This window comes from Coregonus clupeaformis, chromosome 24 (assembly GCF_020615455.1).
Source record: "Coregonus clupeaformis isolate EN_2021a chromosome 24, ASM2061545v1, whole genome shotgun sequence".
In the NCBI taxonomy this organism is placed as follows: domain Eukaryota; kingdom Metazoa; phylum Chordata; class Actinopteri; order Salmoniformes; family Salmonidae; genus Coregonus; species Coregonus clupeaformis.
In genome coordinates, this window is record NC_059215.1 from 30016192 (window position 1) to 30031805 (window position 15614).

At 46.4% G+C, this 15614-nt stretch overlaps 1 protein-coding gene and 1 non-coding gene across 4 annotated transcripts in view; one reads left to right on the top strand and one right to left on the bottom strand.

The window, feature by feature from the left end:
• Window positions 1-15614, bottom strand: part of LOC121538339 (kelch domain-containing protein 8B-like) — a 142602-nt gene that overhangs the window by 117233 nt on the left and 9755 nt on the right. The window lies entirely within an intron of this gene.
• trnav-uac lies at window positions 10515-10590 on the top strand. Its single transcript has one exon. It is a non-coding gene; the product is annotated as a tRNA-Val (tRNA).

Below are 15614 nucleotides of genomic sequence, written 5' to 3' on the forward strand. Positions count from 1 at the left end.
AAAGAGAAAGGGAGACAGAGATGGACAGAGACACAGAGAGAGACAGAGGCTGGCTGCAGACCCACTTCAAGCCGCTGAAACCCCATCAGACCCCAGCAGGGCTGCTCAGCTGCATATGATGTCAATGCCACAGTAATAAGCTGTGAGGCGACCCATATGACAGGCCCAGCATACCCCTGGGCCCCTCCTGAGGATCACATGACAGCCAGTGCTGCTGCCGCAGCAACCAAACTCATTCAGTCACACGTGCAGGTGATATTTCACCACTAGTATGGTTTTTTCAGGAGTACTCTACTCATATTTAGAAGGGAGTTTAGGCTTTCACAGAAAAGACAATAGTCAATAGCCAGGATTATGTAAATTAGAATTGAGTTAAATGTTAAACTAATGCGTAATTAATTGATGTGAATCTGAATTGCAGAGTGACTTGTTAATCAGGGGATCACTAAGTGAAACAGTATTATGAATGTCTTATTATTATTATTATTATGAGTCAGAATCTGGTCAGCAGTATAGGCTATAATAATGTGCTATTTTTAATGTTGCCACATGTTACCTCAGCCCCTTGAAACCTCTTGTAGGCTACAGCAGGTATACAGGTCTTACTAAGCAGCCTCAGAACGAGGATGTGTTTCACTTCCTGGCATAGCTGCAGAAAGCAGGGGTGCTGAGGGTGCTGCAGCATCCCACCCCAAAAAAAAAAAAATATATATAATAAGTATGTCACGCCCTGACTTATGGGACTCTAGTATGTTGAGTCAGGGTGTGGAGTTCTATGTTGTATTTTCTATGTTCTCTGTCTAGGTTGTATTTCTATGTTTGGCCGGGTGTGATTCCCAATCAGAGGCAGCTGTCGCTCGTTGTCTCTGATTGGGGATCATACTTAAGTAGCCTGTTGGCACTCATTAGTTGTGGGATCTTGTTCCGTGTATAGGCTTGTATTGTGTTTAGCCTGAGGACTTCACGTTACATTGTTTTGTTCGTATGTTTGTCGTTATAATAAACATGTATGCATTTCACGCTGCGCCTTGGTCTGACCCGTCCTTAAACGAACATGACAGAAGATCCCACCAAACACGGACCAAGCAGCATGCCCAGGAGCAGCAGACACCCTGGACACAGGTAGTGGAGCAGATATCATGGACTTGGGGGGAGATAAGAGAGGATCTGGCCAAGCAGATGGAGGCCCTGAAAGGGATGAGGGTGGAGAAGGAGAGAGAATCCTGGGCGAAGGAGGAAGCCCAGGCAGGAGAGGAGAAATGGCGACCCAAGAGGACGCGGTCACGACGAAAGCCTGAGAAGCAGCCCCAATAATTTTTTTGGGGGGGGCACACGGGGTGGTTGGCGGAGCCTGGGTTCAGAGCAGAGCCAACTCCCCGTACTAAGCGTGTGACCGTGCAGGCCTGTGTTATGCGGAGCTACGCACTGTGTCGCCAATGCGCCGGCACAGTCCAGTGCGTCCTGTGCTAGCACCACGCATGTGCCGTGCAAAAGTGGGCATCCAGCCAGGACGGGTTGTGCCAGCTCTCCGCTCCAGACCTCCAGTCCGCCTCCACAGTCCGGTACGGCCAGTGTCTGCTCCCCGCACCAAGCCAGTGGTGCGTGTTCCCAGTCCGGCCCGGCCCGTTCCTGTTCCTCGCACCAGGCCAGTGGTGCGTGTGGCCAGTCCGGTCCGGCCCGTTCCTGTTCCTCGCACCAGGCCAGTGGTGCGTGTTCCCAGTCCGGTACGGCCCGTGCCTGCTCCCTGCACCAAGCCAGTGGTGCGTGTTGCCAGTCTGGCCCGTTCCTGTTCCTCGCACCAAGCCAGTGGTGCGTGTTCTCAGTCCAGTACGGCCCGTGCCTGCTCCCCGCACCAAGCCAGTGGTGCGTGTCGCCAGTCCGGCCCGTTCCTGTGCCTCGCACCAAGCCAGTGGTGCGTGACGTCAGTCCGGCCCGGCCCGTTCCTGCTCCTCGCACCAGACCAGTGGTGCGTGTTCTCAGTCCGGTACGGCCCGTGCCTGCTCCCCGCACCAAGCCAGTGGTGCGTGTCGCCAGTCCGGCCCAGCCCGTTCCTGTGCCTCGCACCAAGCCAGTGGTGCGTGACGTCAGTCCGGCCCGGCCCGTTCCTGCTCCTCGCACCAGACCAGTGGTGCGTGTCGCCAGTCCGGTACGGCCTGTTCCGGCCCGTGCCCGTTCCAGTCAGCTGTTCCACTCTGGAGCCAGAGCAGTCCGCTCCACCGGTGCCTGATCCAGCTCCGGTCAGCTGCTGCACTCCGGAGCCGGGGTCCAGTCCAGCTCTGGTCAGCTGCTCCACTCCGGAGCTAGAGCAGTCCGCTCCACCGGTGCCCAGTCCAGCTCCGGTCAGCGGCTCCACTCCGGAACCAGAGCAGTCCGCTCCACCGGGGTTCAGTCCAGCTCCGGTCAGCAGCTCCACTCCGGAGCCAGAGCAGTCCGCTCCACCGGTGCCTAGTCCAGCTCCAGTCAGCAGCTTCACTCCGGAGCCAGAGCAGTACGCTCCACCGGTGCCCGATCCAGCTCCGGTCAGCGGCTCCGGTCCAGACCCAGACGTCAGCCCCTCTACAGGTTCGGGGTCTCCCACACCAGGGTCCAGACAGGGCTTGGTGTATCGTGGGAGGAAGGAGAGGGGAAGCAGCGCGCCGAGGTCCAGACCAGACATGGGGCGCAACGGGGAGGCTGAGAGAATGTGGTCGTCACGCCCGGAGCCGGATCCGCCTCCGAGGTGGAATGCCCACCCGGACCCTACCCTGTTATGTAAGGTTTGTGCGGTCGGAGTCTGCACCTTTGGGGGGGTACTGTCACGCCCTGACTTATGGGACTCTAGTATGTTGAGTCAGGGTGTGGAGTTCTATTTTTTATTTTCTATGTTCTCTTTGTAGGTTGTGTATTTCTATGTTTGGCCGGGTGTGATTCCCAATCAGAGGCAGCTGTCGCTCGTTGTCTCTGATTGGGGATCATACTTAAGTAGCCTGTTGGCACTCATTAGTTGTGGGATCTTGTTCCATGTATAGGCTTGTATTGTGTTTAGCCTGAGGACTTCACGTTACGTTGTTTTGTTCGTGTGTTTATCGTTATAATAAACATGAATGCATTTCACGCTGCGCCTTGGTCTGACCCGTCCTTCAACGAACGTGACAAAGTAGTGCACTGGGCCTTTAATAGTCCTGTATTAGCGGACTGAAATAGCCGTCTACAGCTTGTGCAGAATGTTTTTACCGACAAAAAATATCGCAGCACTCCCACCCCCAAACTACTTCCCGCAGCTATGCTTCTTGGGTAGGTTTGGTGAGGGCTTTTCTGTCGTCTCTTCAGAAAATGCACTCAGAGACAATTGCATAATTACTACTGCTGGCACCTTTCATGAATCAAACTCAAAACCCTTAAACATTTTTACAGCCACCTCATCATGGAAAGAACCCAAACACAGTTGAAGGTAAGGAGCCAAACAACCCTTACAGTTTCGTCTTCCTCTTGTCTTCCTACATTACAAATTCAATCTGAAATGTTGATGCCGCCTGTCATTTATAATTCATCTCCCCTACGTCCACTGTGTTCCTCTGGCCCTCCGCAACACACACCACTCTCCCATCCCTGCAGACAGTCGTCCACACAAGCTACTTCAGTTTGGATGTGTCCCACAGAGGGACTGAGCACAGAGAGGATCTGAGAGGAAGAAGAGCTAAAAAAAAGTCTCAACTCAGAGAAAGAGAACAAGCCACAGGCAATACAAGCTCAGAATATATCATATACAGATAAAACCTCAATAGTAATGATAGCCTACATGCAGTAAATTGAAAATTACACAGACATTGACAGAGATATGCATGAATATATTCATGGCCATGAGGGTTAAGTTCATTATGGAATGGTAGTAGAACACTGACATGTGTTGCATATTTAAATGATGTGGGGGTAAATAATTTTCCACTGATCAGTGCAAATGAATGTAGAGAGACGGTAAATAGCTTTCTTCAAGCTTGCTAGTAGGCATGCACACTTCCTCTCCAGTTTCACAGGAGGTCCAAATATTGCAATCAAAGGAAATGTTGTTAATGTTGCCAGTAAAACAAGACTGTATATCAACCCTGAAATTTCTAAACATTTGATGTTATCGCTATAAATAACAAAATGTCTGTCTACATTGTCAGAAACCTTTTAACAGTTGGTATTACAGTATGTCCAAGAGGCTTCTGGTTCTCTGGGTTTGGCAACGAACATGCTGATGAGACAATAACAACCACTCTGGTAGATTTGGCTAAATGGAGATACCCATGGAGGGCTAATGTCTGTCAGCTGTCTTGGCAGATCCAGCACATCGTAGAACTAATCAAAGCATCTTCACAAATCTCAGGCTGCCCCCTCCCCAAAGAAAAGAGTGATTAACAAATGGAGGAACCAGCAGACACACACAAAGAGTATGGAGAATTTCAATTGAGATTAAACTAGCGTGTGAAAAATAATTTACAGTCTGACAGTACACACACACACACACACGCATACACACACATGCTAATTCATATTGTGAACAAAAGAGAGAGAGAGAGAGAGAGAGAGAGAGAGAGAGAGAGAGAGAGAGAGAGAGAGAGAGAGAGAGAGAGAGAGGAACGGAGGAGGGATACATGAGAGAGATAGATTGAGAGTGAATGAGTGCATGGGGAGGAAGAATGTGAGAGCTAAATACAAAGTGAGAGAACATGTGAGAGAAAAAGATAGTGACAGGGAGAATGAATGACAAAGAGAGAGAGAGAAAGAGAAAGAAAGAGAGCGAGAGAGAGAAAGAGATATGATGAATGGTGAATGGTGAATTTGCATTTGAATTTGAGATAGAGAGGGGGAGGGGGAGGGAGAGGGTTGTTACTATAGGAATTACAGCTATGGCCGGAAGTGACTTTTCGTAACCATTTTCGTAACCTGAACCTAATTCTCCTAAACTGCCACATGAATTATCCTAACCTGCTGCATAAGTTCTTCTAACCTGCTCCGAAAAAGTAACTTCCAGTTGTAGCTGTATTCCACCTAATCAGAACCGAGGAAAGAAAGAAAGAAAGAAAGAAAGAAAGAAAGAAAGAAAGAAAGAAAGAAAGAAAGAAAGAAAGAAAGAAAGAAAGAAAGAAAGAAAGAAAGAAAGAAAGAAAGAAAGAAAGAAAGAAAGAAAGAAAGAAAGAAAGAAAGAAAGAAAGAAAGAAAGAAAGAAAGAAAGCGAAAGCTTCATCTGCCACTGATGAAACAGCAGGAAAAATGGCCACTGGTGCTCCTTAGGTCAACTGTCCAATCAGACGCTCCACTGGCCCACAACATGAAGATAGCCCAACCCAGCCTTGGATAATCAGAACTGAAGGCCCTGGTATAACTCGCACCACAGCAGCCACACAACAGACTCATGACCCTATAGGCTCACATACTGGCTGACAAATACCCATAAGCCAGAATAACCCCTACGAGGGTTCATCCACCATCCCCATGATCCTACTCTCATCAGTAGTAAAGTAAAGGGATGTTTGAACTCTGTACAGCAATGACATGTGAAGATTCAGCCTATCTACAGTAGATCCCACAATATAACAGTATTTCACTGAAGTGTTAGAAACCAAACTGAGCTGAGAGAGTGATGGTCATTGTAAAAGTGCCCTCCTCTGCCCTGTCTGTACAGCTGCAGGAGTCCTGATCCAACCCAGGATAACAAAAAGTATTACCTACTGAGCCACTGAGACGGCCAATAACTAGTTAATCTCACTAAAAGAGTGCCCCAGCAAATATAAACTGTGATAGATACATCAGCAGGTTTGGCCACTGTCAGAGAACTGTACATTTTGCAATAACAATGGAAGGTGGTGTAGAAACAGGACTGTAAGGAAGGAGAGTAACTTTCCACTAATACAACCATAGCCTATACAATTTGGATATAGACTAGAAGCTGTAAGCTATGTTAACCCCTTTCTTTCTTCCACCTAATCAGACGTAGATTTACCTACTGACTTTATATCAAATCTTATCGATCTCCTATCACTTGCATTACGCAGTCTTTTAGACATATTTGTTGTCATGGCAGAGATTGCAGGACTGAGACTTCACTGCTAACTGCGTACCTAGCAGCCAGAGAGACAGGGAGAGCGAGAGAGGAAATAGGAGCTGTCATGTCTATGATACCACCACAGCTAAATATGTGGCCAACAGGACACTGTGGAGACAAAACACCTTCCCTTCCACTGATCAAAATCTCTCCACAGAGAGCAAGCAGAACAGCACTGGCACTTTCTCTCTCGGCACCAGCTTTTTGACATGACTGGGACTTCAGATTTATACCATTCAGATCATCCACTTCTGAACCTTGATATCTAGCATATCATGTCCTCTTTAAACAGATACAGAGGAACAGGGGAGTGAGAAAGGAAGGGAGTGAGAGAGAGAGAGAGAAAGAGGTGGACGAATAAAAGGAGAGAGATAGATGGACGAGTGATACAAGGTATAGAAACAGCTTAAACCTACTGAGAGATACAGTAAGGATGGAATAGGAAAAGCAATGGGAGTCAACAAAATAGATGCACTGAATAATCTACTGTCTACATAGTGTAGTGGGTTGGGGCCGTTTACCCAACACTTCACTAACGTCCTACTTTTACTACCCAGGCGAGAATGTACCCTCTCACCCTCTCGCTCACTCTCTTCTCTCGGGCACTTTCTAATGGAACCCCAGGCTCCCAATGGGACTACCAACAAGCTGTCTAAGAGCAGCACAGGAACACTGTATGCCTCTTAATGAATTTAGTTCCCTGATTTCCTGAGGGGAGGGAGGAGAAAGAGCAAAGTAAAGTGATGAAGTAGGCAGTTTTCTAACAACATTAATAATCATGCTGGGTTGAGCATATGCCCTGACAAACCTAATTTAAGAGGTAAAATATGCTATGGGAGAATTCAGTCCCCTCCTCTTTGCAGGGAATCAATTAATTTGATATTACATAACAATACACCTTACACCATTTGCAGCAGGGCAATTACACATTTCCCCAACAGATTGTACTAATAAACCAACTGAGATAAGTGTGTATGTGTGCGTGCATGTTCATCTAAACGTGAGCAATGTGTCGTAGTTGAGAAGTAGTGTTATAGGATGATCTTTTTAGTAACGGGTGTCACTTCTGCAACAGGCCTCCTCAAACCTTCCTTTAGCGGTCTCAAATCAAATCAAATGTATTCGTAACATACTGTACACAGTATAAAATCTAATCAAAGTTTATATAATGGTGTGTATAGACAGTATGGACAATATATGAATAGAAAAGGTGTGTACAGCAGTAGTTATATAGGATGAGCCATGACTAGAATGCAGTATATACATATAAAGTGGGTAAAACAGTTTGTAAACATTATTAATGTGACCAGTGTTCAATTACTCTATGTACATATGGCAGCAGTCTCTAAGGTGCAGGGTAGAGTACCGGGTGGTAGCCGGCTAGTAACAGAGACTAAGGTTCAGGGCAGGGTACTGGGCGGAGGCCAGCTAGTGGTGACTGTTTAACAGTCTGATGCCCTGGAGCTGTTTATCAGTCTCTCGGTCCCAGCTTTGATGCACCTGTACTGTCTCCGCCTTCTAGATGGTAGCGGGGTGAACAGGCTGTGGCTCAGGTGGCTGAGGTCCTTGATGATCTTCTTGGCCTTCCTGTGACACCGGGTGCTGTAGATGTCCTGGAGAGCAGGCAGTGTGCCCCCGGTGATACGTTGGGCTGACCGCACCACCCTCTGGAGAGCCCTGTGGTTGCGGACAGTGCAATTGCCGTACCAGACAATGATACAGCCAGCCAGGATGCTCTCAATGGTGCATCTGTAGAAGTTTGTGAGGGTCTTAGGGGCCAAGACACATTTCTTCAGCCTCCTGAAGTTGAAGAGGCGCTGTAGCGCCTTCTTCACCACACTGTCTGTGTGAATGGATCATTTCAGGTTGTCAGTGATGTGCACACCGAGGAACTTGAAGCTTTTGACCCTCTCCACTGCGAACCCTGTCTATGTGGATGTGGGCGTGCTCTCTGTGCTGTCTCCTGTAGTCCACGATCAGCTCCTTCGTTTTGTTGACGTTGAGGAAGAGGGTATTTTCCTGGCACCACGCCGCCAGGGGTCTCACCTCCTCCCTGTTGGCTGTCTCATCATTGTTGTTAATCAGGCCTACCACAGTTGTCGTCAGTAAACTTGATGATTGAGTTGGAGACATGCGTGGCCACGCAGTCATGGGTGAACAGGGAGAACAGGAGGGGGCTGAATACGCACCCGTTGGGCCACCGTGTTGAGGATCAGTGTGGCGGAGGTGTTGTTGCCTACCTTCACCACTTGGGGTCAGCCTGTCAGGAAGTCCAGGACCCAGATGCACAGGGAAGGGTTCAGACCCAGGGCCTTGAGCTTAGTGATGAGCTTCGATGGCACTATGGTGCTGAAGGCTGAGCTGTAGTCGATGAACAGCATTCTTACATAGGTATTTCTCTTGTTCAGGTGGGTAGGGCAGCGGGCAGTGCAATGCCGATTGCAGTGTCCGTTGGGACTTTATGTGAATTGTAGCGTGTCTAGGTTGTCGGGTAAGGTGGAGGTAATATGGTCCTTAACTAGCCTCTCAAAGCACTTCATGGTGACAGAAGTGAGTGCTACGTGGAAATAGTCATTTATACTGAACAAAAATATAAACGCAACATGCACCAATTTCAAAGCTTTTACTGAGTTACAGTTCATATAAGGAAATCAGTCAATTGAAATAAATTCATTAGGCCTTAATCTATGGATTTCACATGACAGGGCAGGGGTGCAGCCATGGGTGGGCCTGGGAGGGCATAGGCCCACCCACTTGGCAGCCAGGCCTACCCACTGGGGAGCCAGGCCTAGCCAATCAGAATTAGTTTTTCCCCACAAAAGGGCTTTATTACAGAAATAAATACTCCTCAGTACCCCTCCACCCCCCCTCAGACAATCCCACAGGTGAAGAAGCCAGATGTGGAGGTCCTGGGCTGGTGTGGTTACACGTGGTCTGCAGTTGTAAGGCCGGTTGGACGTACTGCCAAATTCTCTAAAACGACATTGGAGGCAGCAGCACAATGTTATTTTCCTCGAAGCGGGCGAAGAAGGTGTTTAAATCATCCGGGAGCAAGGCGTCAGTGTCTGTGACTTGGCTGGCTTTCCCTTTACAATCCGTGATTGTCTGGAGTCCCTGCCACATATGTCTCGTGTCTGAGCCGTTGAATTGCGACTCCACTTTGTCCCTGTACTGTCGTTTAGCCTCTTTGATTGCCTTAAGAAGGTCATAGCTGGTCTATTTGTCCACGTCCATGTTCCCAGTCACCGTGCCATGGCTAAATATGGTGTTTTGCGCTTTCAGTTTTGCACGAATTCTATCCACGATTTTTGGTTTGGATAAATTCTAATCGTCACAGTGGAAACAACATCCTCTATGCACTTTCTGATGAACCCAGTCACTGAGTCAGTGTATACGTTGATTGTATTCTCAGAGGCGACCAGGAATATTTCCCAGTGCACATGATCAAAACAGTCTTGAAGCATAGATTCCGATTGGTCAGACCAACGTTGAACAGTCCTTACCACGGGAGCTTTTTTCTTTCTGCCTATAAGTGGGGAGGAGCAGAATGGAAGCGTGATCTGATTTGGCGAAGGGAGGGCAGGGGAGGACCTTGTAGCCTTCCCAGAAGGGAGAGTAGCAATGATCCAGGGTTTGTTTTGCGCGTGTAGCACAGGAGATTTCCTCAGATTTCCTTTATTAAAGTCCCCAGCTACAAAGAATACAGACTCAGGTATATGCGGTATCCAGTTTGCATATAGTCCAGTGTAGTTCCTTGAGAGCCGTTGCTGTGTCGGCTTGGGAGGGAATATACACAGCAGTGACGATAACCAATTAATTAAATTCTCTCAGGAGGTAATTCAGTCTGCATTTGATGGTGAGGTATTCCAGATCGGGAGAACAAAACGACTTGAGTTTCTGTACGTTACCACAATCACACCATGAGTTGTTAATCATGAAACAAACTCCTCTACCTTTCTTTGTCCCAGAGTTCTTTCTTCCTGTCCACGCGATGGACGGAGAACCCCGCTGGCTGAATGGCCGGAGACAATATACCCGGAGAGAGACATGATTCTGTAAAACAGAGTATGTTCCAGTCCCTGATGTCTCTCTGGAAGGAGATCCTGACCCTGAGCCCGTCTAATTTACTGTCCAGGGACTGAATGTTAGGGAGTAATATACTCGGAATAGGGCCCCACTTCTTTTTCCTCTTCTCCGGCGTCTGCGTTTTGGCGCAGCCCCCGGGATGAATAGAGCTGCCTTGGAAGTTCAAACAAAGGATCCAGATCAGGGAAGTTGAATTTCTGCTCTGATTTCTTGTGAGTGACCACCGATCTAATATCCAAAAGTTATTTTCAGCTGTAGGTAATAATACAAGAAAGCAGGTATTTACAGCAGGTATAAAAGGTGCAGCAAAATGCTTATGTGCTAGCTTCCTCAACAATGCAGTACATTAATCAATAATTGGGGCCCCGTGTAGCTCAGTTGGTAGAGCATGGCGCTTACAACGCCAGGGTTGTGGGTTCATTTCCCACGGGGGGCCAGTATGAAAATGTATGCACTCACTAACTGTAAGTTGCTCTGGATAAGAGCGTCTGCTAAATGACTAAAATGTAAATGTAAGTAGTAGAAGTAATAGAATAGGTACTATGCATAGTAATAATGGACTGCATTTACACTGTATTTACAAATCCCAGATACTCCCTCAGACACCGCTTGGTGTAGATATCCTGGAGGGCAGGGAACTCGCCCCCAGTGATGTATTTGGCTGTCCGCACCATCCTCTGTAGGGCTTTCCTGTTGAGGACGGTGCAGTTATCGTACCCAGCAGTGATGCAGATGGTCAAGATGCTCTCGATTGTGCAGCTGTAGAACTTCTTTAGTATCTGTGGGCCCATGCCAAATTTCTTCAGGCGCCTGAGGTTAAAGAGAAGCTGCTGTGCCTTCTTCACCAAGGTGGTGGTGTGATTGGACCATGTCAGGTTCTCTCTGATGTGCACACAGAGGAACTTGAAGCTTTTTACCCTCTCCAATGCAGCCCTGTCGATGACAGTAGGGGATTGTTCCCCTGTTTCCTTTAGTCCACGATCAGCTCCTTGGTTTTGCTGACATTAAAGAAGAGGCTGTTTCCCTGGTGCCAGGGCTCTAACCTCCCTGTAGGCTGTCTCGTCGCCGTCTACTATCAGGTCCACCATCGTGTCGTCTGCAAACGTACTGACGGTGTTGGAGTCATGTTTGGCCACGTAGTCGTGGGTGTACAGGGAGTACTACCCCATTCCTTGGGGATTTCAAACAGGAAATTACAAGATCATCTGGAAATCCCTACAGGGAAAGCCTGGAATGTATCCACGATGGAGGGATATCTAACCATTCCTTATGCAAACCCTCCAGCTGCTAAAAAGGAGATGGTTGGCCACAGATATCCCTTTTTAATTGGTTAAGCAATAAAATGTGGCCGCATTTGCAACGGATATGCCGCAGTTTAATGCCACAATCTCAGCTACTATACCTGTTACCCATGCCCTGTGGTGGCTCCTGAAAAAATTCTCAGGGGGGGAAATTTTTCTGATGATTTAGGTGACCTACACACATTTTAAAAAAGATATGTCCAGCAACAACATGAAGACAGGGGCAGCATATAAGTCAATACTGATATACACATTACTTGCTTCAAAAAGGCCTCATGGTTGAATTGGAAATATGTGCACCTGAGCATAATTCACAACAAGCAAGCAGGAGCTTTTGATAGAGGCTACTGAAAACATTGATGCAAGTTATTGGTAATAAGAAATTTTTATAGACTTCCATATTCTGCCCTCTTGTATAGATTTGTGAAAATGAACAGTGATAGACATTTTGCCTGAAAACAGAATTTGAAAATAATTTCTAGAAAATGTAAACACAGCTATCTGTATGGCTTTGTAAAAATGAACAACCATATTCTGGCCAATTGTATAGATTTGTAAATATGAACAACCATATTCTGGCCAATTGTATAGATTTGTAAAAATGAACATGAACAGATTTTTATTTATTTTTTTACTTTAAAAAAAATGAAAAATAACTATTTTAAACAACATCAACTGTGAACTGATTTGGGCGTGTGTGTGTTAAAGAGACAGACAGGGAGGGACAAAGAGAGAGAGAGGCTACATTACTTGTACTGAAACTGTTCTAGCTTGCTGCATGATCAAATTCAGCTGATGCGCATAGCAATGCACGTAATGGGCATTCTTGAAATGCTCATGCACCTTTTGCTGCACACCAGCCTTCTCTCCCCTCATCACACTGGCTCCATCGTAAGCTTGCGCAATGAGTTTGACTTTCTCGTCGTCGGCAAAAGACCGTTCAGTCTCTCCAAAAGCACACTGGCGATTGAGACTGAGGTTGATTCCGAGATGGGAAGGAACTCAAAAAAGCGCTCCTGCACTTTGTGGTTGCTATCTATGTACCTCAGCACAAGCACCAGCTGTGTCTGTGTAGAAACGTCCGTGGTCTCGTCAGCTTGGATAGCTACGAAGTTCGCCGACTTCACCTCCTCCACAATATGTTCCCTCATGACCGCTAGCATACACTCCAGTAGCTCGTTTTGAATGGTCTTTGATGTGCCCTTGAAAACTTTAGCATTTTTAAGATGGTCATCAAACACCTCATCTAATTGTGCCACAAAGTTGACAAGTCCAATAAAAATACCAGGGTTGGTGGAGCCCTCAGTTTCATCTTTGCATCGCAAAGCTAGCCATCTTGACAGTTGTACGTGAATTGATTGACGCTGCTACCCGCTCTTTTCTTAGTTATGTTCATGGTTACTTATGTTACGTGATGACGAAAGCGCGTAAGTGCAAGCCCTCCCCGGAACCCATAGAGATTGTATTGAAAGCTCTGATATTTGAAAAAAAATATATTTTACATGATAGTCTATGAGAGACTCCTGGGCGATTTTCAACCTGACTGAAATCGCCCCAAAAGGGGCGGGGCCATTTGAAGCACGACTTTAGCCTGATTGGACATTTAGTGGCAGATCAGACGTCTAGATTAGAACACTGATAACTACTGTTGCCGTGATATAATTGATTAGAAAAAAAATCCCTTCCTTTTCCCGTTTGGCAGTGCGTCGCCCATATCGCCCTAATGAACACACCGCCCCTGCCCATGCCATGACTGAGCCTGAGCACTTTATCTGCCCCTGATATCCTTCAAATTGGCATCAAAGCATCGGAGCATGGCTTCTAACAGCACTGTAATTAACGTGACGGGTTTGGGGTTCCGGTGGGTTGCCGGGGGCCGGCGGAGACCAAGGGAGGGCAGGGTGGCAGGGTTAAGTGAGGGATGTGTACAGCCATCCATCAGACCTCTCATATTGCCAGGAAGAGGCTTCACTAGAGAGGAGAGCGACTGCGGTTCCTCTCTCACACACCACTAGGAATCACTAATGTGTTTCCTGGGTTTGGGCTCCTCTCGATAATCAAACCTATTACTCATGTATTTATACATCAATCCTAACGAAGATAAAAGCATCTGCTAAACGGCATATATTATATACTATATTAAATCTCTATATATTGTTAGCAGACTTAATCACAGAAACATAATTTCTCACTGAACAGGTGTTAAAGTGATTGTGAGACATGTTAAGCATCTGAATTGAGCAAGGATGTGGTGTACGAGAACTTAACTCTCTCTCTCTCTCTCTCTCTCTCTCTCTCTCTCTCTCTCTCTCTCTCTCTCTCTCTCTCAGCATTCTCTCTCAGCATTAGACCATTACATGGACGTGTGTGACAGAGGATTTTGAGTGTCCCAGACTCCATCCTAGTTAATCCATTGATGGATATATTGGCCCAGCTCCATACAAGGGAATACCGTCACTCTCTGGGAGTCTGAGAATGTTGCTTAAAAAACAAACAGCCATGACTACTGGCAATCTCCCCTGCAAGGACACTTCCACTGGAGTCTTACATCTAATGTCACCATTAAATAGGTTTGAACAGTTTGAACACAACATTTAGAACATCTAAAAGACCAGAGAGGGACTGAATCTTTCTATACCAGCGTAATAAGACTAAAATGTCATCTTTGAGGACTCCTCAGTTTCTGTCCTTTATCTGACAACGGTACTTACAAAAACTAAAGTAAAGTCTAGACATGAAGGCAGCTTTAGCATTTAGAAAATCAACATCAAGATACTAATTCTAAAGTTTATCGTCAGTACCAGTCAAAGGTTTGGACACACCTACTCAGTCAAGGGTTTTTCTTTATTTTTACTATTTTCTACATTGTAGAATGATAGTGATGACATCAAAACTATGAAATAACACATATGGAATCATGTAGTAACCAAAAAAGTGTTAAACAAATCAAAATATATTTTATATCGATTTTATATTGATTTTTCAAAGTAGCCACCCTTTGCCTTGATGACAGCTTTGCACACTCTTGGCATTCTCTCAACCAGCTTCACCTGGAATGCTTTTCCAACAGTCTTGAAGGAGTTCCCACATATTCTGAGCACTTGTTGGCTGCTTTTCCTTCACTCTGCGGTCCAACTCATCCCAAACCATCTCAATTGGGTTGAGATCGGGGGATTGTGGAGGCCAGGTCATCTGAAGCAGCACTCCATCACTCTCCTTCTTGGTAAAATAGCCCTTACACAGCCTGGAGGTGTGTTGGGTTATTGTCCTGTTGAAAAACAAATGATAGTTCCACTAAGCGCCAACCAGATGGGATGGTGTATCGCTGCAGAATGCCGTGGTAGCCATGCTGGTTAAGTGTTCCTTGAATTCTAAATAGATAACCAGCAAAGCACCCCCACACCTCCTCCTCCATGCTTCACGGTGGGATCCATACATGCGGAGCTCATCCGTTCACCTACTCTGCATCTCACAAAGACACGGCGGTTGGAACCAAAAATCTCACATTTGGACTCATCAGACCAAAGGACAGATTTCCACCGGTCTAATGTCCATTGCTCGTGTTTCTTGGCCCAAGCAAGTCTCTTCTTCTTATTGGTGTCCTTTAGTAGTGGTTTCTTTGCAGCAATTCGACCACGAAGGCCTGATTCACGCAGTCTCCTCTGAACAGTTTATGTTGAGATGTGTCTGTTACTTGAACTCCGTGAAGCATTTATTTGGGCTGCAATTTCTGAGGCTGGTAACTATAATGACCTTATCCTCTGCAGCAGAGGTAACTCTGGGTCTTCCATTCCTGTGGCGGTCCTCATGAGAGCCAATTTCATCATTGCGCCAATTTCATAATTGCGCTTGATGGTTTTTGCGACTGCACTTGAAGAAACTTTCAAAATTCTTGAAATGTTCAGGATTGACCTTCATGTCTTAAAGTATTGATGGACTATTGTTTCTCTTTGCTTTTTTGCTTTTATTAAATAGGCTATCTTCTGTATACCACCCCTACCTTGTTACAACACAACTGATTGGCTCAAACGCATTAAGAAGGAAAGAAGTTCCATTAATTAACTTTTAAGAAAGCACACCTGTTAATTGAAATGCATTCCAGGTGACTACCTCATGAAGCTGGTTGAGAGAATGCCAAGAGTGTGCAAAGCTGTCATCAA